Here is a 22,623-nt window from a genome sequence, read left to right as displayed (position 1 = left end):
GGTTTTGGATTTGATGACTCCTCTCTGAAAATCTTTGGGCCTTTTCTTGAATAAAGATTTCTCCTCTGACCTTGGGGGCACAAGAATGTGCACAAAGTTTCAGAGAGAGGTGGGATGAGGGAGGGTGGTTGGGCTAGAATCTGGGGACTTGCTGAGAGCACATTTTTTCTGTGCAATGTCGAAAAGTGGATGGCCTGTCCTCACACCTGCCTCAGTTCCCAACCCCTTCCTGGGGTGCTTTTCCTCCCCCAGGGGCCCAGCACCCTTAGATTGGCCAAGACACCCCACCAGGCCCCTCCGACCCCCCAGGCTGCTCCCGAAAAGCACTCCTCCATCCCCTGGCGCTGAGCGGCCAAGCAGAAAGCAGAGGCTGGAGCAAATTTGTTCTGAGGTCTCAGTGGCTGCCAGCCTAATTGGTCGTTGTGCTGGGGATGTTTGCATTTTTAACAAGAACACTTGGCAATTGGAAAGAATTTTTACTGTCTCTCCATCTCTCCTTGGTGCACAGTCAATGCGATGATAAATGTAGAAACATTTAGTAAACTATAAAGTGCCAGGCAAAGAAAAGGTAAAATAATTAAGGGCGAGGAGGAGATGTGGGAAAGACGGGGCTTAGGATGTAGTTGGCTGTGGGGGAAGGAAGAAGAGCAGACGGTCAGAGTGGGAGGCAGCCCAGGGACAGCAGAGCCGAGAGCGGCTCCCCCTCTCGGCAGAGGGCCAGCTTCTCAGCCTCCAGACAGGGCCCCTCTGTCCTTGCAGGACGAGCTGACCTTTAGCTGGCCAAAAGATCCCGCTGGTTCCATCCCTCTGTCTGAGGGAATGGATTAGAAGGGAAAAAAGGAAGGGCTAGGGGGCAGAAGAGGCAGCCAGGACCTTCCCTCACCAGCCCTCTGTCCCCTCTACCTGCCTGTAGCAGCCTTCATGAGAGGCAGTTTAGCATGTGGTTAAGAATGCAGCCTCTGCAACCAAACTACCTGGCTTCAAATCCTTTGACAAGATACCGCCCCTTGGGGTCTCGGTTTGCCCTGCTGTGAAATGGGGATTCAGTCAACAAATCATTTTGAGCCCCTTGTGGGCAGCATGACCTGAGGAGGGGCTGCAGGCTGTGTGTCCTCGGGGGTCCCTGACACATTTGTGTCAACTGTGGCCAGCGTGTCAGGTGCCTGCAAGACATGGCTAAGGGAAAAGGCCTGGATTTATCATGCAGCAGCCATGGCACCAAGAACTTGGTAGTTGCCGTTTCATTTGATGCTCCCAGCCATTCTGTGACTCTTATTATGTTTGAATGGGGAAACTGAAGCACAGAGGGGTTAAGTAACTTGCCCCACTTGCCAAGCCAGTCAAGAGCAGATCTGGGTTTCAAGCCACCGCACTGCCCACCATGCTATCCTGGGTTGGCTGACGTCCCTAGGGGCCAGCTCTGGGCATCTGGTTTTGTGGCAGTACCTGGGTCCCACTGAGCCTAGTACCTCTCTGGCTGCTACCTCTCACCCACGGACAGAGAAGTTCACCCAATCCTGACTGTGAGAAAGAGGGAGGGTTAGGCGAGAGGGGTGCGCTGGAGTGTGGCACCCCGGAGGCCGTTGGGCTCGCCCTGAGGCAGGTGTTCAGCAAGACTTCAGTGCAGGCAACAGCTGAGCCCCTGCCCCACCCACAGAGAAGAGTGTGCGCCGCTCACTCAGGAATGCTTCTGATGAGTGGCTGGCCTCTTGAAATAGGTAGAGGGAAGAGTGTCCAAGGTGACCTGGGGCCATTTCTGAAAGTGGCCCCCTGCCTACCTCTTCTATTTCAGGCCCACTGCGGGAGGGTGATAGTAGGGGCCAGACCATTCCCTCTGGAGCCCACCAGGAGACTCAGATGGCGGGGGCAGGGAGCACCCAGCCAGGCAGTCAGCAGCAGATGTCATCTCTGGCCTGCATCCTCTAGTGTGACCTGTGTCCCCACCTTGCCCTCTCCTGGCAGTGAGGCATGGCCAGCACCGGGCTCAGAGCTCCTGGTCCCCTAGGAGGCCCTCCTGCTGCCCCTAACTTAACCATCATCTCAGAAACTGCTCTGCGTTTAACCCTTTCCTCACTGCCTGCAGTCCCCCAGACCAACTCCAAGTTCAAGTTTACAGCTAGCAGTACTGTGACACTTAGAGCCTTCTCCCGAATTCTGTTGAATTTCTGTTCTCTGAAGGCTGATTTCTCAGGCTCAGGTGGCCAGGCTAGTCATAAAACCCAAGAGGGAGGGGGCTTGCCAATGGGGCAGGAAACCCCCATGTATGGACCCTCCTTGGCATTAGCTCAGCTCAGCCTGTGCCAACCCCATTTCCTGGATGAAGACCCTGGAAGTAGGCCGAGGTTAGCAATCTTGTCCAGAGTCATGAGACAAGAGGTGGAGTTGATATTGGAATCCAAATCCCTTTCTACCTCCCTTGGAGCTCAGCTTACCAGCACCCCGGAACCCACACCCCTAATCCATTCAGGTGGCTCCTTCAGGATCATTGTCTCACTTCGCAAGCCCTAATGATGACAGGGACTCACTACCACACAGGGAAGCCCGTTTCATGGTGGGACGGGTCCAGCTGTGTCTCTGTGTAGCAAGCTGAGGCTGTGGTGGAGACTTTGGGCTCACCTGCTCCTGGGCCAGGAGCAGGGGGGCGTGATGAGGGTGAAGAATCAAATGGAAGCTCATTAATAAGGACCCTCCAACTGGACAAAGTTGTCTGTTGTGGGACAGTGGCCAGGAGTGGGGTGTCTGCCATCTTGGGTACCCTTTATTTCCAGAGCAGTGCCTTCTGCTGCTTCTTATGCCTGAAGTATTATTAGTCTGCTCAGGCAGCACAGCAAAGCACCACAGACCCGGGGGGCTTGTGCAACAGAAATGAGTTTTCTCGTAGTTCTGGAGGCTACAGGTCTGAGATCCAGGTTTCAGCAGGGTTGGTTTCTCCTGAGACCTCTCTCCCTGGCTTGAGATGCTGTCTTCTTCCTGTATCTTCACATCGTCTTCCCTCGGCTTGTATCCTTATCCTCATCTCTTCCTATAAAGACACCAGATGTATTGGAGTAGGGCTCACACTAATGATCTCTTTTCACCTTAATTGCCTCTTTAAAGGCTGTATCTCCAAATACAGTGGCATTCTGAGCTGCTGGGGGTTAGGATTGCAACACAGGAATCTGAGTGGGGCAACAGTGCAGCTCTTCACACCTCAGAAGGAGTTTTCTGGGTCACATGTATTTGGATGCCCCAGGCCTTTGATCCTGAGTGGGGAGGAAGGGGAGGTCAAGGATGGGTGATGGGGAGAGGTCTGGTCCCCTCCTTGCAGGAGCCTCTGCCCCTCTCCAGTTAGGTCTGGAGCCTGCCAGCTCAGTACTCTGGCTAACACCAGTTTTGCAGCCTCCAGAAGCCCCATTAGCAACTTGGCCTGAGATCTGACGCCCCGTGCCCAGATTCCAGGTCCCCATGGGTAGGGGTGGCGCTGTGTTTTTGCCTCTGCTGTATAGAGCAGGCTCCAAATTCCTCCATAGTGTTCCAGGGCAAGCCTTCTCAGAAGCAAGCCCTGAACCAAGGGATGTGGGCTGCCCTCTGCCTCTGAGAAGCCTGCGGGCTGACCAGGCCTGGGTTCCTCCCTGCCTTCTCATCCATCCCCACCTTTCCGTGACTCCCTTGGACATGGGTTGTTTAGAGTTTCTCTTGACTCAACAGAGGATAGGAACAGGGGTTGGGCAAGTGAGGGGTGCTCTCAGAAAGTAGATTTCTCAGGGACAAAGGACAGGGTGACGCAGGGGAATGACAAGCCTCCCAGCCTGGCTGACAAGGGCGAGGGGCTGGTGTCCACCCCACTTCTGGGTTTCTCCTGGTTGGCAACCATCAGTACTTCCTTTGTTTCCATGGATAATCCCACCAGAACCGGGAGCTGGTGACAGGGGGCCTTGGTTTTGTGCCCAAGCTTCTCAGCCCTCAGAGGAGATCTTCCAGTTCTGCAGGGTGCCAGTCCACTCCCCAAGTGCTTTTGTCTGGGTTGGGGAGGAGCCTCTGCCTGGAGCCAGGAATCCCTGTTCTGTGATGACTTCTTATGAGCTGGGCTTATCCAAGGACTCTGGGATACTTTTTTTTTTTTTTTTTGAAAGAGGAAAGAGGGAGGGAAAGAGATACAGCAAACAGGCAGAGACCAAGAAGGAGAAAGAAATAAATAGATGAGAGACATGGAGAGATAGACAGGCATGGGTAGACATTGGCCTGGGAGGCAGAAGATTTGGGTTCTGGGTGTCTCTGGTAACTACTTTTCCATAGGTCCTTTTTACTTCTTATGAAATGTGAGGGCTGGAGTAGATAGTATTTCTTTCCATTTCTTTGAGCTCAAGCATTGTGTCTTTTCATGACGTGTGAAGACCTAAGAGGGTCCTGCCAGGCTTCCTTCTGGGCCCAACCCATGGGCTCAGAGCAGGAAGGAGCATGGCTTAGTGGTTTTATCAGTCAGGAGAGGCTCAATTATGCCACAGTGACAAATGGTCCCACCTTCTCAGTGGCCTCACCCAACAAAAGTGTATTTCTTGCTCATTCTATGTGTTCACTGGGGGTCAGCAAGGTCTCTGTTCATCACAGATACTCTAGGCTGAGGGTGGCTTCATCTTGCAGGTGCTTCCTTCGCTGCTGCGGCTGTGGGAAGAGGACACCATGACTTGCACACTGCTCCTGCCTAAAACTCACATGCTTTCCTTCTGCTCATGTTTCATTGGCCAAAACAAGCCACACACCCATGCCTAGCTTCAAAGGGAGCAAGGAAGTTGTGCATAGAAGATGAGAAGCTGGAAATTAGGTTGAACAGACCAATCTCTATTCTAGGGATTAAGGCCGGGGGACCCAGAATCAGAAGATCTGGTTCTATGCTCTATTGTTTATAGGTGTGTTTCTTGGCCAAGTAACTTTGCCTTTCTGAGATCCAAATGTCTTAATTGTAAAATGGGTTCAATAACAGTACTTTCGCTATAGCGTTGTCTGATATACAATGAGGTAATATACATAAAATGTGAAAAGCAGAGTGGTGCATGCCATGCTGGCAGTGATTTGTGTCTGTTTTTATTATTATTGAAGTGCTGGAGGAGAGAAGATACAGATGTGATTTTAGCCCTCTCCTCTTTAGAAAAAGCCCACATTCACCATGTCCCTCTGCTCTCTGGGAACCACCTATAGCTGGCTCTGTTCTGGGAGCCCCACTCTTGGGAGTCAGGAGACATGCCTCTGACATCAACTTGCTATGTGACCTTGGAAAAATTACTTCCCTTCTCTGGTTCTCAGTTTCATTATCAGCGAATTAAGGATAATGGATTTCAAAAAGGGCTTCCAGCTCCAAAACCCTAACAGTGTTGAGGACGCTGATGCTGACGATGACCATGAGATGAGAGCACTGTGTACTTTCTGGGTGCCAGGCACCACTGACTGTATGTTCTCTTGGTTAATCCTCCCCAAACACCTATAGGTGGGTGCTGTTTTGTACTTATTGGGCTGAACAAGCGGAACTTGTAGGATGTGATTAAAATGCTACTTGTTTTGTATACTTCTGCCCTTTAAGTCTACCCTGTTTCCCCTTCCCCCAGATGACATTAGGGCAAGTTCCATCCCTTTTCTAGCCACTCTCAGGTAATACAAGTTCCTTCAGTTGGTAACAAATAAATATGCCCGGTGCTGGTGAACTTGCTTCTCCTCCTTGTCAGCTCCTATCTGGCTGCTAGCTGTGTGTGTGTGTGTGTGTGTGTGTGTGTGTGTGTGTGTGTGTGTTGGTTGGGGGGCGGGGGTGGTGATGGTGGTGGGGAGGCTCAGTAAGTTTTCTTTCTGTTTTCCTGACATACGTATTTAGGGTTAGGAAGAGAAGAAAGGGGGAACATTCCAGAACATTCTTCCTTGCCTGGTGAGGTTGCACAGGCATGCTCTGTGTGGAGACAGAGACACAAATGATATCTCTTGGGTTCTTTGCCAGTGGAAGATTCTGGAGGCATTGAATGCCCTCTGGCTTCTCTCCTGAGGCACTTCTGTAGGTATTTGGGAGACCCCGTCCAACTGCCCAAAAGTCTTTCATTCCCTGTTCCCTTTGGGTGGCGAACATGGTTCTGTTCAGATGCTCAGGACCCCCTTCCTCAGCCCAGTCATCCCTCGCTCCCTCCAGCCTCATCCTGCTGAAATCTCTCACCCCTGCAGGTGGCCCTCATGGTCAACATTTCAGGTAACCCAGGAGCTGGCTCTCTCTCACCTTGGTCCAAAGTAAACCGTCAGTATTCCTGGCCCCCGCAAAGACCTGGATTGAGGTGGCCAGTGCGCCCCCGCATGTGAAAGACAGTTAGGCCCCTGTCTTTCACATCCTCCATGCACCCTCAGGGTACCTGCTGAGCCTCTGAGCAGACTCACTGAGATGAGGGAGACGCCCATAGCAAGGTGGGACTTGCTGCCAAACACCATGCTCTCCACAGTTCCTCTTACAGTCTTCCACTTCCTGATCTTTTTACACTTTTGATACATATGTTTGTGCGTGGTGTGTATGGCAGTATAGTTTGGAACCACAAAACTGTTTTCAGCCATCACTCTCTTCAAAAACTTAATAGCTGTGTAGATATAATTTAATACCACAACTTCACCTGTTTAAAGTATACAATTCAATGGGTTTTAGTATATTTAGGCTTGTACAACCATCACCATAATCTCATTTTAGAACAGTTTTATCACCCCCACCCAAAGGAACCTTATAAACAGCAGCAGCCACTCCCATTTCTGCCCCCAACTCACAACCCTAATCTGCTTTGTGTCTCTGTAGATTTGACTATTCTGGACATTTTACGTGAATGGAGTGATACAATATGTGGTCTTTTGTGTCTTGTCTCTTTTACTTGACCCAGTGCTTTCAAGGTGCATTCATGTTGTAATATGTATCACTACTTTATTCATTTTTGTTGCTGAACAATATTCTGTTGTAGACCATACCATATTTTGTTTATCCATACATCACCATCAATTGATGAACATTTGCATTGTTTCAACTTTTTGGCTTGCATGAAGAATGCTGCTGTCAACTTGTATGTGCAAGTTTTTGTGTGGAGTTAGGTTGTCATTGCTCTTGGGTAGATAGCCAGGAGCAGAATTGCTGGATCACGTGTGTCATCATTTGAGGAACGGCCAGACTGTTTCCCAAAGTGGCTACACCATTTAGCATTCCTACCAGCAATGTGTGAGACTTTCTCCTCAATCTCACCAACACTTACTTTCTGTCTTTGGGATTCTAGCCATCCTAGTGGGTGTGAAAGGGTATCGCATTGTGGTTTCGATTTGCATTTTCCTAAGAATTAATGATGTTGAACATCTTTTCACGTGTTAATTGGCCATTATGGTCTTCTTTAGAAAAATGCCCATCCACATCCTCTGTTTACTTTTTAAATTTTTGTTTTGTCTTTTCATTATTGAGTTGTAAGCATTCGTTTTATATTCTGGCAACAAGTCCCTTATCAGGTATATAATTTGCAGATATGTTCTGCCATTCTGTGAGTGGTCTTTTCACTTCTTGATGTTAGTCATCTCTTCTGCAAGGCCTGCATGGTTGTCTCCTGCCTTAGTTTTGAAATGTGTCATTCATTGTCCTCAGGCCTCTTTTACAACTGAGACCCAAGTACTTTCACATTAACATCTGGTCACAAATAGTGTTCCCATTTGATAGATGAGGAAACTGAGGCAAGTAACAGTGATGTTAAGGACCTTGTCCAAGGAAGTCTTCTGGATAAATGGTGAAGGCAGGATTCCAACATGGTGGGTCTGCAACCAGTCAGGGATCTGTATTGCTACCTGTCATTTTATGATCTTCATCTGTAGCCCAAAATGCTTTAGGCTATGTGGCCTGATCTCTTTCCAGCTTTAGAAGAGGTGCCTGGATTAGCCTGGAAAGGCTGCCCCATTACACAGAGAGGGAGGCCGAGTTTCAGATCCCTGGATGGCAGAACAGCAAAAAAGCCCATGAGTTCTATCTTCCAGCCAGTCCCGGGCCTATGTAGCCCTGTCTCCCTTCATCTCCTGGGGCCCAGGCCAGATGGGAGAACGGTGAGAAGGTGCCCTCCAGGTTCAAGAGTGAGACACTTCAGCAGTGGGGAGCAGAGTCCCAGTGCTCCCTCTGGGTGGGGTTGCGGGAGGGAACTCATGTGCACCACACAGTTTGCCCTTGATGTATTTTCTCAGGGTCTGACATTCTTGCCGTCTGAACTTTTGAGTAAGACGTGGGAGAAACCAGCAAGAGAGGGGAGTACAGGATTGCAGGTGGTCCCAGATAACTCAGGGAAATAGTCCAAGGTTTCTGGAGAGTGATACATGTGCCCCTTGTATCTGAGCAGAGGACTTCAGGGGTGAGTTTCTATATGTGGGTGCTGAGAGCCTGGGATTTGGCTCTGAACTGATTTTTGTTGGGAAATGGTCACCTGGCCTCCAGAGGGGATAGCCCCTTCTGGCCTGTGACTTCAAGGTGGTGGGGGCAGTAGCAGGGGAGGGAGGAATTCAAAGATGCTACTGAAAGCTTCTGTCCTTGATCTATCACATCATACAGGACAAAGGGCTGAGATACTAGCAGGAGAGGTTTGGGTTAGCCCCCTGGTAGAACTTCCCAACTGTGAGAGGGTGAATCAGCTGTGGCAGGGAGATTGGTCCTCTTGTCCTCTTGGCCCCCTTGGGTAGAGATGTTGAGGGACAAGAGGTGTGGATCTTAGTGTGTGCTGGTCTGCATAGAGGCCAAGACAGAGGCCTGGATGAGACAGCTCCTTGAGGAGGATTCTTGGTTCTTTTGCCGATGTTGAGGGACAAGAGGTGTGGATCTTAGTGTGTGCTGGTCTGCATAGAGGCCAAGACAGAGGCCTGGATGAGACAGCTCCTTGAGGAGGATTCTTGGTTCTTTTGCCTCCTCCAAGAGGAGAGTCCTCTCCTGACTCACTGGCACAATCAGAGTCTTGAGAATTCAAATACAAGGCAAGCCTGACCTTGCAGGTAAAAATATGACACCACTGACCCGGTATCTGCCAGCCACCTGCTTGCCCTGTTCCCTGTCGAGCAGCGCTGGGTTTGTTTCAATGCCCTTGGACCCTTAGCTGGCCCTGCTCTGCGAGGCAGCTGGCATGCTTGGGCAGCAGCCTCTGCCCATGGAACACACAGTAAACCAATACCCTCCCGAGTGAATGTGCCTTTGGTGCTCTGTAATCTCTGCCATCGGGTGCAGGCTGGAAGGCCGGAGCCACGCTCAGAGCTAGCCGGAGCTCTGGGCACAGTCTGCTCCCTTGTGCTCAAATATCCAGATCGAGGCAGGGGTCGGGGGAGTGTGAACTCTTTCCCCTCAGTCTCCCTCCCTGTTTCCTCTCCTGCCAGACCTGTAGACAAGTGCAAGTCATCCGGACCTGTCAGGACCCCAAGATACTGACTCAAATTATATCCAATAAAAGAAATTTAAGCTTCTATCAAATACTTTTTCTTACCCACCTAAAGCCGCTTTGCACCCATCATTTCCTCCCTCTCTTCTTCCTTTCCTTCCTTTCTTCTCCAGATACTTAACTGATCCTCTGCTAGGTGGTGGCCACTGTGCAAGTCCTGGGGATACAGAAAGCTGTGCCCTGGGGTTGTCTGGAGATGGGGTGGGGGTGTCAGCCCGGTGCTGTGTCCACTCTGACCCACAGCCTGTGGGTAAGGGGCTCGGGCAAGTCCCCTGTCTTCTGGGGATGATTGTGATCAGAGGAGCTGGCTTTGCAGAGGGTCTGCATTTGAAGGGCCCCTGGGAGGATAGACGGCACTGAAGGCAGAATTGTTTTTCAGATTAAGAAGTGGCATAAAAACGTTGCTCAACGTCTGGAAAGTAAAAGGAAAGAGAAACAATCAAATCTGACTGGCTTCCTCACACAATTGCTCTGGTCACTGCGGTGGGGTGGTGGGATCTTAGCAGGATGCTGGAGGTGGTGGAGGTGAGCTGAGGGCCAGGACACCCTTGCAGGAGGCCAGGGAGGCGAGAACAGTTGCAGTGTGGGGCCGAGGGAGGGGCTGGTGTTCCCTGGGGCCCCTGCTGCTCCCAGGAGCTGAGCTGAGCTGAGCTGTCCCGGAAGCTCTCATCAGAGTCCTGGGGCTCCATTCCCCCATCTGCTATTGAAGGGGTGCAGGGGCCTCTTTTCTCCTTTGTTTCGTTTTCAGTTTTTCAAAGCAACCTTTACAAAATAAAGAACACCAAACCCGCAGTAGATGTGTCCACAGAGCCTGCATTTCTTGCCCTGGTGAACTTGGCTGGCTGAGGGCTGCCTTTCCTCACTTCCTCCCCATGTGGCTGCCTGGGGAGACTCCACCAGGCCACTCAGAGTCCCACGCAGGTGGGGGTGGGTTGATGCCACCCCTGGCTCTGGTGGGTGTGTGGCTCCCACAGTGGGCTTTCTTGCCTTCAGCCTCCAGTCCTCCAGCCTCCCCATTCAGCTCACAGCAGCATCTAGCCCTCTGTGGTGAAGGTCCTCTTCCTGGATTATTCCAGATGATTCCTTGCTGGATCGATTCAGACCTTGGGCGCTCCTCCCTGCCTTTTCAGAGGTTGATTTGCTTTGGCAAAGTTGAGCTTCTTCACTCATTGTCCTGGCCTGGCTTTGGGGCCAGTCTCTCCATCAGCCTTGGAGAGGCGGCATCCTCCCTGGAGCCTGCCTGCATCTACCCACTGCCTCCCCTGCCTGCTACCTGGCACCCCATCTTCCTGCAGCAGAGCCCCTCCCTCGTGGTCCACTCTCCGAGTCCCTGCTTTCTGTCTGATGGACAGTTCTGAGGCCGTTTATGGGAAAAGGTTTCAAGGGATCTGGGATCTGGCAAATGATCAGTCCTTTTTCCTTTGATAACCCTCCCTCTACTTCCTCAGCTGCTCATGGATGATTCATCCCCTGTAAATCTCCTTCTTTCTTCTCTATGTCCCTCTCCCAGGCACAAGACCTTCTAAAATCCTACCAAAGCCACTGAGCTCACATAGCTTCAGTAATAGGCTGCCTCCTTTAAAATTAAGGACAGTGTCTTAGTCTTAGCTGGGAAGAGGTGGAACCTACGTCATTGGGAGGTGATAGTCTTTAGGTGGGAAGATCCTTGGGAGGTCCTGTAGTGATTGCAAGCATGGTCTTGGGACTCAGGCTGTCTGGGCTTGAGCCCTAGCTCTGCCTCTTGCCTTTTGTTGACCTTGGGCAAATCATTGAGCCTTTCTGGGCCTCAGTGTTCTCACCTGTAAAGTGGGGAGAAGGCTAGTACCTGTCTTAGAGCATTGAGAATTAACAGAAATAATCTTTGGGCACCTAGCTCAGCAACTATTATACAGGAAGTCATGACTAAGCATTAACTTTTGCTAATACCGCTACCTGACCATGGGTAGCACTTTATAAAATGCTTCCCTGAGTTCACCTTCAACCATCCCAGTTCTTGAGCTGGACTTTGAACTGAGGCCTCTGGCTGCAAGTCCAGTGTTCTTCCCATTATACAGAACTAGGTGTCTGTGAAGCTTTTCCCCAACATCATCTAAATACCGGGCTCCATCCCCAGGTGTGACCCACTCCCTCTGCTCAGGGGTCCTACCTCCCTGGCACTGGTCATCAGTGACCATCAGACTGCAGGTTATGGCCTCCTCCCTTTGAGAAAACACATCAGCATGCAGGAGGGTGGGAATGACATGAAGATAGGCCTAACCTTGAGTCCATGCAATCGAAGAAGATGAAGAGAAGGAAAAAACCCACATCATCTATGTTCTTTGGTACATAAGCTGTTCTCAGTCATATTCGCTTCTTCATCCAACAGGTCTTTACTGAGTGCTTACTCTGTGCCGGCCACTTACTGTTCCAGATGCTGGGGACGGAACAATGAATGAAACAAAGATCCCTGCCATGTGGTGGTTCCATTCTAGTGGAGGCAGACAATAACACATTTAAAAACAACCATAATAAGTAACTGACAGAGCCTATTAGAACTTGAGAAATACTCTGGGAAAAATGGAGCAGAGTAAGGGTGATTGGGAATGTGGGCATTGAATTAGCTAACATTTTTAAAAAGGGGAGTTGGTCAGTTCAGGCCCTCTGAGGAGGAAACACTTGAGCCAAGACTTGAAAGAAGTGCAGGAGCTGGCCAGACAAATATCTGGAGAAGAGTATTCCAAGCAGAGGTAACAGCAGGTGCAAAGGCCCTGAGGCAGGGGCCCGCCTGAGATGTTTGGGAGGCCAGGAGGAGGACAGCGTGACTGAATGGAGGTTGTGTTGGGAAATAAGGTAACGGGGAGTAGATCACCTGGGGCCTTGTAGCCATAGTAAGGATTTGGCTTTGGCCTCAGCCTCTTTATTGAATGATACATTGTAAAGATCTTTCCATAATAGCAGGTAAAGAGTCTTCTCATTTTGTTCAGCTGCATACTATTCCACTGTATGTGTGTGCTATGTTTTAATAACTAGGTTTTTAAAAACTGCCTTTAAATCATAGAAACATTTAAGTTGTTTCCAATCTTTTGCTGTTTCCAAAAGAATGCTGCAGTGAGTAGTGCTGCACATATACCATTTTCATTTGGGTAAGTCTATCTATAGGACATGTTTCTGGAAGTGGAATTGCTGGGTAGAAGAATATATGAAGAAATAATTTTTATAGACAGGGCCAGACTGGCCTTCATAAGGATTGTATTAATTGATGCTCCCACCCAGTGATTTGGTTAGGGATGAGGAGGAGAATCTACCCCCTCACTTCCTTTAATATACACCCTCCCATATGTGAGATACTGTTAGGTACCCATAATTTCTTGTACTCCTCCTGACTCTCCTGTGACCTGAGTTCTCTTGTGCCTATTTCACAGATGAAGAAACAAGCACAGAGAGGTTAAGTAACTTACTGATGTTTACACAGCCAGGTAGGGATAGAGCTTGGATTCTGACACCCACCATTTCTCAGCATAACATTTCTCATCACTTCTTGCAAGGGTAGGAGTCCTGAGGAGCCCTGCCCTGCTGGCCTATGCAGTCGGGGTTTGAGAACCTAGGGAATAGGAACTGAGTTAATGTGGGAAGCCTGCCTGTCCAGCTCTGCCCAGTGCTGTGCCTGTGTCCTGGAGACATGTGCAGGCCAGTGATGGGGAAGGGAGAGGCCAGCCCAAGGGATCTGGAGCCACAGTGGCTGAGCTGGTCAGCCCCAGCCTTCTCCCTGTCCCCTCCCTCTGCCGGCCCCAGTGGAAAGGCCCGAGAGGCTGTGGACTAGCTAATTCTGCTCTGGGTGAGGAGCTGCCTGCCGCTGTCTGCCAGGTCAGCTTGCTCCGGGGATTGAGTTTCAGCATTTCACTGATGTAAATAAATCAGCCTTTCGATTGCCCTGCATGGCCCTGGGAACCTCTGCAGCCTGGCATGTATTTACAGACTTCCTCTAAGTCCCCTTTTCTGTCCTAGCCTCAGGGGCTCCGTGGCTGCTTCAGAAATAGCCTCATACAAGTTTGGAGCCTGAAGCCACCCGGGCAGGACCAAGCAGGAGAGGAGAAACAGGACCGCCGAGTTCAGAGGCTCTGGGATCCAAACAGTGCCTGGTAGAGCATCTTCTCTGAGTTGTATCCTTGAGGATCAAGATCCAAACAGGACTTTAGGGATCACCCATACTTGCCCTCTGCTATTGCACAGTGGAGTAAACTGAGGCCTGTCCAAAATCACCCCTTAGAATTCTGGCCCCTTGGCTCCCAGTCTGCTGCGGCTGCAGCCAGACAGCAGTTTTCTTTAGGTCTGTTTGTTACACCGTGGCTGGTTAGAGATCTGGGGGTAGAGTTGGAGAGGTGAGTTTTAGCTGCTCCTGGAAGGATGGAGGTCTGACATTCAGGAGAACTCTCTTGCCTTTGGGGGATCTGAGAAACAGGAACAGGTGCCAGGACTAGATATTCTAGATTTTCTGAAAGTTGAGGAGAATCCTTCCACCCCACGCATCTGTCTAGGTGGGATGAGTGACCATGGCTCGTGGACATGGGAAAACAAGGCAACTTTTAGAGGGTTCTGACAAGGCCCTGGCTCATTCTTGTGCATAGGGGACTCAGGAGTCTCACCCCAAAGTCCCTTTTCTCCTGCCCCTCTTTCTTTGCTCAAGCATTATTTGCACTCACAAGACTATCTCTCAGGGACCTGGGTGTTCTGCCTCAGACACTCCTGGTTCCAGGACACTGGACCTCGGTTGTTCAACCCCTGGGCCATTTATCTCCCTGTGCCCTGTTGATGGGTGTGGGGAGCTTCAGACTGCCCAGTCTTTACATCTTTACAGGCAGTCGATGCCCTGGCTGCTTATCTGGGACTTATGCCTTTGATTGCTTAAAAAAATTGTTAGCAGCAAAGTGTTCTTTGATGTGTGTTCTTCTCCTTCTCCAGGGGCAGTGAGATCAGATTTTGATATGAAAGCTCAAAGCTTCTCAGATCTCTCCTTCTTCCCTGCCTTTGTCTCTCTGTCTGTACGTTGCTTGAGAACCTTTGAGAAGCAGATGGGTGCTCCTCATGTGATGCAAAGGTAGAAAGGCCCAAGGGTGGTGCCCTGGCTTCTGTCTCCCAGGCAGGCCTGTGCTCCATGGTTTGGTGGCCTCTGCATAAGTGAGTCACTTTCAGCCTAGCCCTAGATGGACTTATTTGGGGAAGGAAGCAGATACCCACCCAGATCTTCCACCCTCCTCTGCACCTACTCGTACATGGAGCCACATGGACCCCTCTACTCATAGCCACCTCTCACACATGGAACCACATGGACCCCTCTGCTCACACCCACCTCTCTGCGTGGAACCACATGGACCCCTCTAGTCATAGCCACCTCTCATGCATGGAACCACATGGGCTCCTCTGCTCATAGCCATCTCTCACACATGGAACCACATGGACCCCTCTAGTCATAGCCACCTCTCTGCGTGGAACCACATGGGCTCCTCTGCTCACACCCACCTCTCATACATGGAACCACATGGGCTCCTCTGCTCACACCCACCTCTCATACATGGAGCCACATGGGCTCCTCTGCTCACACCCACCTCTCATACATGGAACCACATGGGCTCCTCTGCTCACACCCACTTCTCTGCGTGGAACCACATGGACCTCTGCCCCACTGCGTACCCCAACCCATCAATGTTGGGAGCTGTAATTATAAAACTGCCCAGCCAGTTTGGTAACCCAACTTATATGTGGATGCTGAAAGAATGGGCCTGTTTGGGGTCAGGAATAGTGATTGACCTCACTGGCAGAGATGGTTTCATTCGTGTGAATTATAAACCAGCCCTGAGGCAGTGTTCTACTTGTTTCCAGAAGAGCTTTGAGCCCTGGTAGCATTGTGAGGATGAATGCATAAAATTCCCAGGGAACCAGTTTGATGGGGACAGTGCTCACTTGGCTGCTGGAGTTTGTTATAAACCAGCATTGTGACTTTATTGTCACTCTCCACTCCTTTTTTCTTGTTGGATCTTCTAAGATCTAACCCTTTGCCTCCTCCATCTCCTTTCTTGTTTCTCCTTCCTTTCTGGGAAGCAGAAAGAGCATGAGTGTCAGAGTCAGACTGGCAATGTAATCCTGAGCAAGCCACAACCCCTGAGCCTGTTTCTTTATCAGGAAGATTGGCATGACAATATCCACTTTGAAAGGCAGTTGTGGAACCAAGCAAGGGAACCTCCATTAACGTGCAGGCACATAGTCAACAACGTGCCTGCCTTATTCCATTCTACCCTCTCCTTCCCCCTTGCTCCCAAAGCCCCATATCCCCTCTCCCCATTCTTCCTCCATCCTCAGCAAGTGAGGACTGCCACTGACATGGTGTCCGTGTCCTGGGAGCAGTAAGGGTGGGGAGAAGCAGGAGGGCGGTGAGTGGATATATCCCGACCCTCATCCAACACGAACATCTGCCTGGGAGTTGACAATTCCCTTCCTGAGTAATCTCTGGCACTCGGTCGCCTGTCCTGTTCTCAGGGAACGTGCTCCTGGGCCTGGCCCTACCCATTGCCTTCCTGGGATGGGAATTGTGAAGACCCTGGAATGCTGAAGCCCTGCCAGGGGTGCCTGAAGCTTGTCCTGCTCCTATGGCCCTGCCTTCCCTGTCCACTGGGCTGGGAGGCAGGAAGGAGGTCCTGGGGAGGTCTGAGGACATGTTTTCATCACATATGCAGCTGCTGTGCCCACCCCAGGCAGCGGGCCCTTCCTCCCTCTATCCCCAGACATTTGAGACCTTGACACCATGCCTATCTTGGGAGATCTCTTCCTTCTCCTGCCCTGACTGCTCCCTCTAGCCACGCCTTTCTCTTCCTTGATGGCTGTCCATAGAACCAGAAGTTTTAGGGTTCAAAGCCTATCTCGTCCCACTGATTTTACCACGTTGGAAACTGAGTCCCAGGAAAAGGAAATCACTTTCCCAAGTTGAAGCAGCGAAGTAGTGGCCCAGATGGGGTTGAAACGCAAGACTCCTGAGTCTTAGTTCAGGGATCAGTCTATTACACCCCAAGCTCCTTCATCCCTCAGTCTAGCTCAGGGCCTGTCACCTGTGGTACTGTTGGCATTTGGGACCAATATAATTGCTTGGGACCACAATAATTGCTTGTTGTGGGAATCTGTCCTGTGTATTGTAGGATGTTTAGCAGCATCTTTGGCCTCTACCCACTAGACACCAGTAGTATTTCCTCCAGGTGTGATAACCCCAAATATCTGTAGTATTGTCACACATTGCCTGGGGAGCCCTGGCTACCTGGAGGTGCTTCTCTTTCCTCTATGATCTCTCATCTCTGTGATCCTCATCTCTGTGATTCCTCTCATCTCTGTGATCTCACCTCTCCCACCTGCAGGGTGTGCAGTAGTCCTTCACTAGGGACACTGTTCTGTTTCCTCCTTCTGCTCTGGGACGGGCCTGCTTGGAAACCAAAGCACTCAGCCATTCTGTTCTTTAAGAGGAAGAACAAAGAGCCAGACCAGGAATGTTGGTTTATACCTATGAATGAAAAGAAAGAACTTGATAGGAAGGGGCTAAGCCTTGGGAGGGGGTGGCCAGGAAGGCTGGGCCCCCTTCCCTTCTGGAGAGACCCCTCAGTGTGGGTGAGGGGCCCTGGCCGCCTGGCTCCAGTTGTAGGTCTGCTGGCTGGAAGGATGGTCTGGAGGGAACGGGGGCATTTACTTGACCTACAGTTGGGAAGTATGTCTTCATTGTAGAATTGCGCGCTAATATCCTACTTTCTTTGCACAGCTAGACCTGCAGACATTTGTGGTTCTTCTGTAATGAGAATTCACAGTCTCTGAGCACCCATCTCATGGCATCTGACTGAGATCTGGCAGTGGGGAGGACTCCCTCTGAGAGCCAGGAGTCCTGGTGGCAATCTCACTCCAGCACTGACCATCTGTGACAGTGGGAAACTCTTCCCCTCCCTGAGTTGGACAGATGAAATCGGGTGGGTGGGTTGGGCCTGATAGACTCATGACATCCTCTGGCTTGACTATGCGGGGATTCTAGGATGTTGCCTGGGCTGGCTGCCCACAGTGCGGTGTCACGTGGCAAATCTGGGGTCTTGAAGAATCCTTGGCACCTGAGAAGTTTCCAGAAGGTATCCAGGTCCATTCCTCTGCCTCTAGAACTTGTGTTTTATGAAACTGCACTGCTCAGGGCCATTTCAGGGGGTACAGGGAATACTGCTGCCTCTGAAGACAGAATAATGCCGTCATCTTTCAAGCTTAGTCTCCTGCTATTTTCTGTAGTTTGTTTTAAGAAAAAAAAATGTCTTTTTTTTTCCCCCCAAATAGGAAACATGGTAAGATGAAGCATATTCTTTTTCTAACCGGATTTGCCGTGCCCTGTCCTCTGCCCAAGCCCCCGGGAAATCCTTTCGTATTTAAGCAGGCAGCTGAGGCCATGCCCATCCTTCTCTCCTTGTGGTCCTTGATGATGAATTCATCTCTGCAGGTGGAAGTGGCAGTGCATTTTCAGGCACACCATTGGCAGTAATCAATGTTGGGATAGGCTCAGTATTTGTTAATGGAATGGCATCACATCCTTGGAGTCTGCACCATTTCCGAAGCCTCTTCTCTGTGCTGGCCATTCCAGGCCATGATTTTCAAGCAGAGATAGGGTAGGCCAAATTGTATGTCCCGAAGCTTAAGCACTGGGTGTGATGCATATGACCTGGTGAGATAGGGTCCCATAGGTACTGCTCAGGGGGCTCAGGGCTAGGGAAGGGAGACGGGGAAGCCCACGCTGCACTGCTGGTGGTCTGTCCTTTGGAGCACCTTCTGTGTTCTGTACACTGCGCTGAGAGCTTTTCATGTGTTATATCAGTCTTTGCACTACTTGCTGGGATACAATGACTAGTATACCCATTTTACAGATAAGGAAACTGAAGCTCAGACAAGTAATTGGCTCAGGGTTGCCTTAAGCTAGTAATTGGTAGTATCTGTATTCAAACCAATGTCTGACTTCCAAGTCCATGTTCTTAGCCCGGCAGATACTGAAGTGATGAGAATGAGAAGGGCCAGGCATAATCTTAGGCTGCATTAACGAAAGCATGGTTTCCAGAAAATGGGAGGTGACAGGCCTGTTGTGCCTCTTGTAGGTCAGAGTGCCCACATGGGCTGTTTGTAGGTCCCTTGCTTCAAAGCGATAAAGAACGACTGGAAGCAAGTGCAGAGAAGCAACCAGAAAGTATGTCAGGCTCAGGGACTTGCAGGGAGAGGGGTTGCCTGTCAAAGGGGAGACTCAGCAGGACAGGCGCATTTCATTCAGTATCTGAAGGGCTCTCCCGAGGGGGCGGTTGGCTTGTTCTGACCCACTCCATCGGGCACCGTAAGGCCAGTTAGTGGAAAAGAGGGCTCCAGGGTGTTTTTTCCTATATTGAGCTAAAATCCACTGTTACAGCCCCGTAAAGATGAGCTGGGCTTTTGGAGGAAGACAGTAAGATCCCTGTACCTGGAAGCATTTGAGTACAGCCAGGAGCAGTTTTTGCCAAACTTGGCTCTCTGTTATTTACAGCGGGGGAGCATTTTCAAATTCAATTTCTCAGGCCCCATTCTAGACAGTTTTGCCTCTGGGTGGAGCCAGGGAATCAGGGTTCTTATAAAACTTCCTGGGGGCTAGTCCCCCTAGATGATAGTGGAGAACCATCAGATGGGGTTGCCACTGGCAGGAACTATTGTGTAGCAGTGTTTTCCAAAGCATGGTTCAGGGGTCAGACTGCTAATTATATATGAACTGACATTAGGTATATTTATTTTGATGCATATTGGAAAAAAGATATCTATTTTGCCCATTCAATCTGGGACATCATGGATATTGCGCTTAGAACTAGTTTAAGTTAAATGAAGTTTATTTTTATAATGTACAAAATAATAATGTAGGTGGTATTCAGATGGGCAAATAAACATGGAGGTTGTGTGCACACAAAATCTCTGCTAACACTGTTGTGGATTGGGTAGGGTGGGGACAAGTGGGTAAACTGGGGTGCCTTAAACCTTTCAAGAGCCTAGGGTTTGTTGGTTAGTTCTAGAAGGCTCTATGGATGTAGGAGGATAATTGCAATAGTTTGTCCAAACTGTGGTCTTCCCCAGGTGGAGCCTGAGGCACAGAATCTCTCTGCTTCCCCTCCTCTGGTCTCCCTATTTTTAATGGTCTCTTTGAAGTCTGTGACACCAAGCTGTCCCACTCTATCTCATCAGTGAAGATAGGTCAGTGGTCAGGATATAGGGCACTGGGTACCATTTTCATTCTTCCCCTTATTTTCTTTCTTTACCCTCAAAGAACAGCAGCCAGAGAGGGGTGCTGACAATGGGGAGGGGTTGAGGGTTCAGGTGTTGGAGGGGAAACAGAGGGAGAAGTAGTTGGGCTGTGCCTGGCAGGGCTCTCCCTCCCGATCTCGCAATACCAAACCTAGCTGGGAAGGTCTGAGTGCGAGGATGGGGTGGCCATAGCTCAGGGCAAGCCTGTGTCTGTGGAAGCACTTTGGGGTTGAAACTAACTGGGGCCCTCTGCATGGAGACACCAGTTGCTGAAGCTCCCACTGGCCTGGCCGCAAAGCCCCGATCACCTCCTGTCCACTCTGAGAATTGGGTTGGGAGATTCAATTGATATGCAAATAAGTCACAAATGACATGCTAATAAGAGTGGGGATTTGGTGTCTTATTATCAGTTAGGGACTCCTGGCACTTTTTAGGGCACACCAGGATAATGGTGGGAACTTGAAGGCCATTCACCTGCCTTTCGGCTGCATGGTCTCCCTTGCATCTGGGTGGTTGGGAATGAGGGTGAGGCACTGCGAACTCTGAAAAGTGATACTCTGCTATTCATGATTTCCACAGCTGGGAACAAGCAAAATACCAACAGCCAATCAATGGAAGCATCTCAGGTGGTCTGGAGGACCAATATCCCTGGCCAGACACACACTGGCCTTCCCAAAGTTAGGCCCCCAAAATGTCAGGTTGCCAAGCCAGAATCCAAAGCTTTGCACTGAGAACTTCATGTCTGGGCTCCTGTCCCCTCCTGGAGCCCTCCCTGGGTGACACCCCAGTCCTTATATTCAGGTCCTGTGTTCACCTCTGGGAAGTGCAGGGCCCTGTGGGATTTTTTTTTCTTTTTCCTTTTCCAAGTCAAGGATGTGTCCTGGCTCCTAGACTCTGCCCTGTGGAGGGGAAAGGGGGAGAGAAAGGGAAAAAAAGATTTCCACCTTATTGTTCAGCAGCTGGAAAATTGTTGTCATCTGTTCTGCCTTCCATTTGCTGAGAATGGAAAAAAAATGTGGAAAATTTGGGGAAATAAATCTCAATACCCTCATAGGACCTCTCTCCCCTCCCTCTCTGGCCCTTGCATCCCTGCCTCCCTGCTCAGGGCTCAGTTTCACCTTACTCCCAGGTTCTCTCCCTGCTTCTCCTCAGGGCACTGGGGCTGCCATAGGTTTGGGACTGGGGCTGGGCTGGGCTACCCTGGGACTGGGCTGGGTTGGACTGGGACCCGGCTGGGCTGGGCTGGGCTGTGCTGGGACTGGGCTGGGCTAGACTGTGCTGGGTGAGAGTTGAGCAGGGGCTGGGGCTGGGGCTGGGGCTGGGCTGGGCTGGCCACTTTTCCTGACTCCCGGCCGGTGGGAGTGGAGGGCTTGGGAAGCCACCGTGATGTCATTCAAGAACTGCATAGCTGCAGGATGATAAGTGAAGCCCTGGGGACCCAGCTGGCTGAAATTACAGACAGAGTTTTATCCCACTGGCTTCCTACAAGCCAGAGTGAGGCAGAGCAAGCCGAGCTGGGGAGAGAGCGTGCAGGAGAGTGGAGGGAGGGAGGGAGTGGGGTGTGTGTGTGTGTGTGTGTGTGTGTGTGTGTGTGTGTGTGTGTACATGGGCAGGCAGGCGGCACTGGCTCCTCCCACCCCTGACAGTCGGAGGGAGCTTGAGTAGGACACAGACAGCACTTGGAGCTGCAGCCATGTAGGAATTATTGGGAACTTGGGGCACCAGGATCAAATAAGAGCGGGCTTCCCTCTGCTTCCTCCCTCTCCCTCCAGAGGGTAAGTGTCTGCTGGGCAGCTGTTTTGCCTGTGAGTGTCCTTGTGTGGCTTTCTGCTGAACCTGGGCTGGGGGGCTGGTGCTTCTGTGCTGGGAGGGTGTGGAGGGGCAGGCTCTGTCACGACCCTACCTGGGAAGGGCTTGTGGCTGAGCAGGGCTGTGGCCCGCTCTGCTGCTGTCTGATGTGGATGTGACGGGCCTCGCGGTCCCCCTCCTGGACTTGCTTCTGGGACACGTAAGTGCCACAGTTTTCAGGGCGAGGGTGCCTGAGTTGGTGGGGGGCTGTGTGTCTGAGTTGTCCTAAGTCTTTCGGGGTAATGGTTCGTCTTGTGCGCGAATGGGGTGGGCAGAGGGAATGAGGTGGAAGCGTGGATAGCTCCGGTGAGATGTTATTCAGGACGCCCCCCCTGCATCTGTGGCCTGAGCTTTGGGGCACCTCCAGCGCTCACCATTCCCCACCAGCCTCCTGTGGGCTCCCATTCACGGCTGTCTCCTGACTTTGGCAGAGATCTTGGCAGCTTGACTCCCCTCTAGCCAGGGATCTCTGAGTGCCCAGGCTGGCACCCTGGCCTGGCAGAGAAGGACTTCAGCTTGTTGTGGGCTCTGGAGCTATTTTTACCATCCCGAGTGTGCCTGTGTTATCTGCTGCCTGTATAGGCTGAGGGTAGGGGTGGGAGTGCCAGGTTCGGGTTATAGCTCCAAGCTGGGGGAAACACAGGCCAGGCCAGAGTCAGGAGGCTGGGTCTGAGAATTCACATTTGTCCTGCAGGCGTGGGCTGTCCACGGCAGGGCAGATCAGTTGCCCTCCAGGCCCCTGGGCCCTCGGGACTGAAGTCAAGGTCACGACCAGGTTTTCTGCTCCTACTCCCTTTTTATGGAAGGCATGGTATGAATTCAAGTAAGATGGTATCTGGGAAAATTGCCATGAGTCCGTCCTAAGGAGGGTCCGGGGACACATTTATCATCATCGCTTGACAGAAGCACCATATATTATGTTGTCCTGAGGTTCTGGGTCCACAGACATAGTTGGAGAATCTGTCTTCCAGCGCCTCCAGCCCTAGCCATCTTCACCTTGAAGCAGCATTAGGGACAAGAGCACTGAACGGGGAGCCAGGAGTCGGTTTTGTACTTCCTTGCT

At 51.0% G+C, this 22,623-nt stretch overlaps 1 protein-coding gene across 36 annotated transcripts in view; it reads left to right on the top strand.

Annotated features, from left to right (window-relative positions):
* TNS1 (tensin 1) overlaps positions 1-22,623 on the top strand; it is a 213,511-nt gene that overhangs the window by 132,028 nt on the left and 58,860 nt on the right. For 2 of the 36 annotated variants that reach the window (XM_077957555.1, XM_077957554.1), the window contains exon 1: positions 21,236-21,487. The exons of the other annotated variants lie outside the window; for them this stretch is intronic. The gene's annotated coding sequence lies outside the window, so the exon portion shown is untranslated. Of the gene's footprint in view, positions 1-21,235; positions 21,488-22,623 lie in introns of those variants that run through there. 36 annotated transcript variants of the gene reach the window in all.

Source organism: Macaca mulatta, chromosome 12 (genome assembly GCF_049350105.2).
Source record: "Macaca mulatta isolate MMU2019108-1 chromosome 12, T2T-MMU8v2.0, whole genome shotgun sequence".
In the NCBI taxonomy this organism is placed as follows: Eukaryota; Metazoa; Chordata; class Mammalia; order Primates; family Cercopithecidae; genus Macaca; species Macaca mulatta.
The sequence above is the reverse complement of the archived record's forward strand: the minus strand, read 5'-3'. Positions and strand labels throughout refer to the sequence as shown.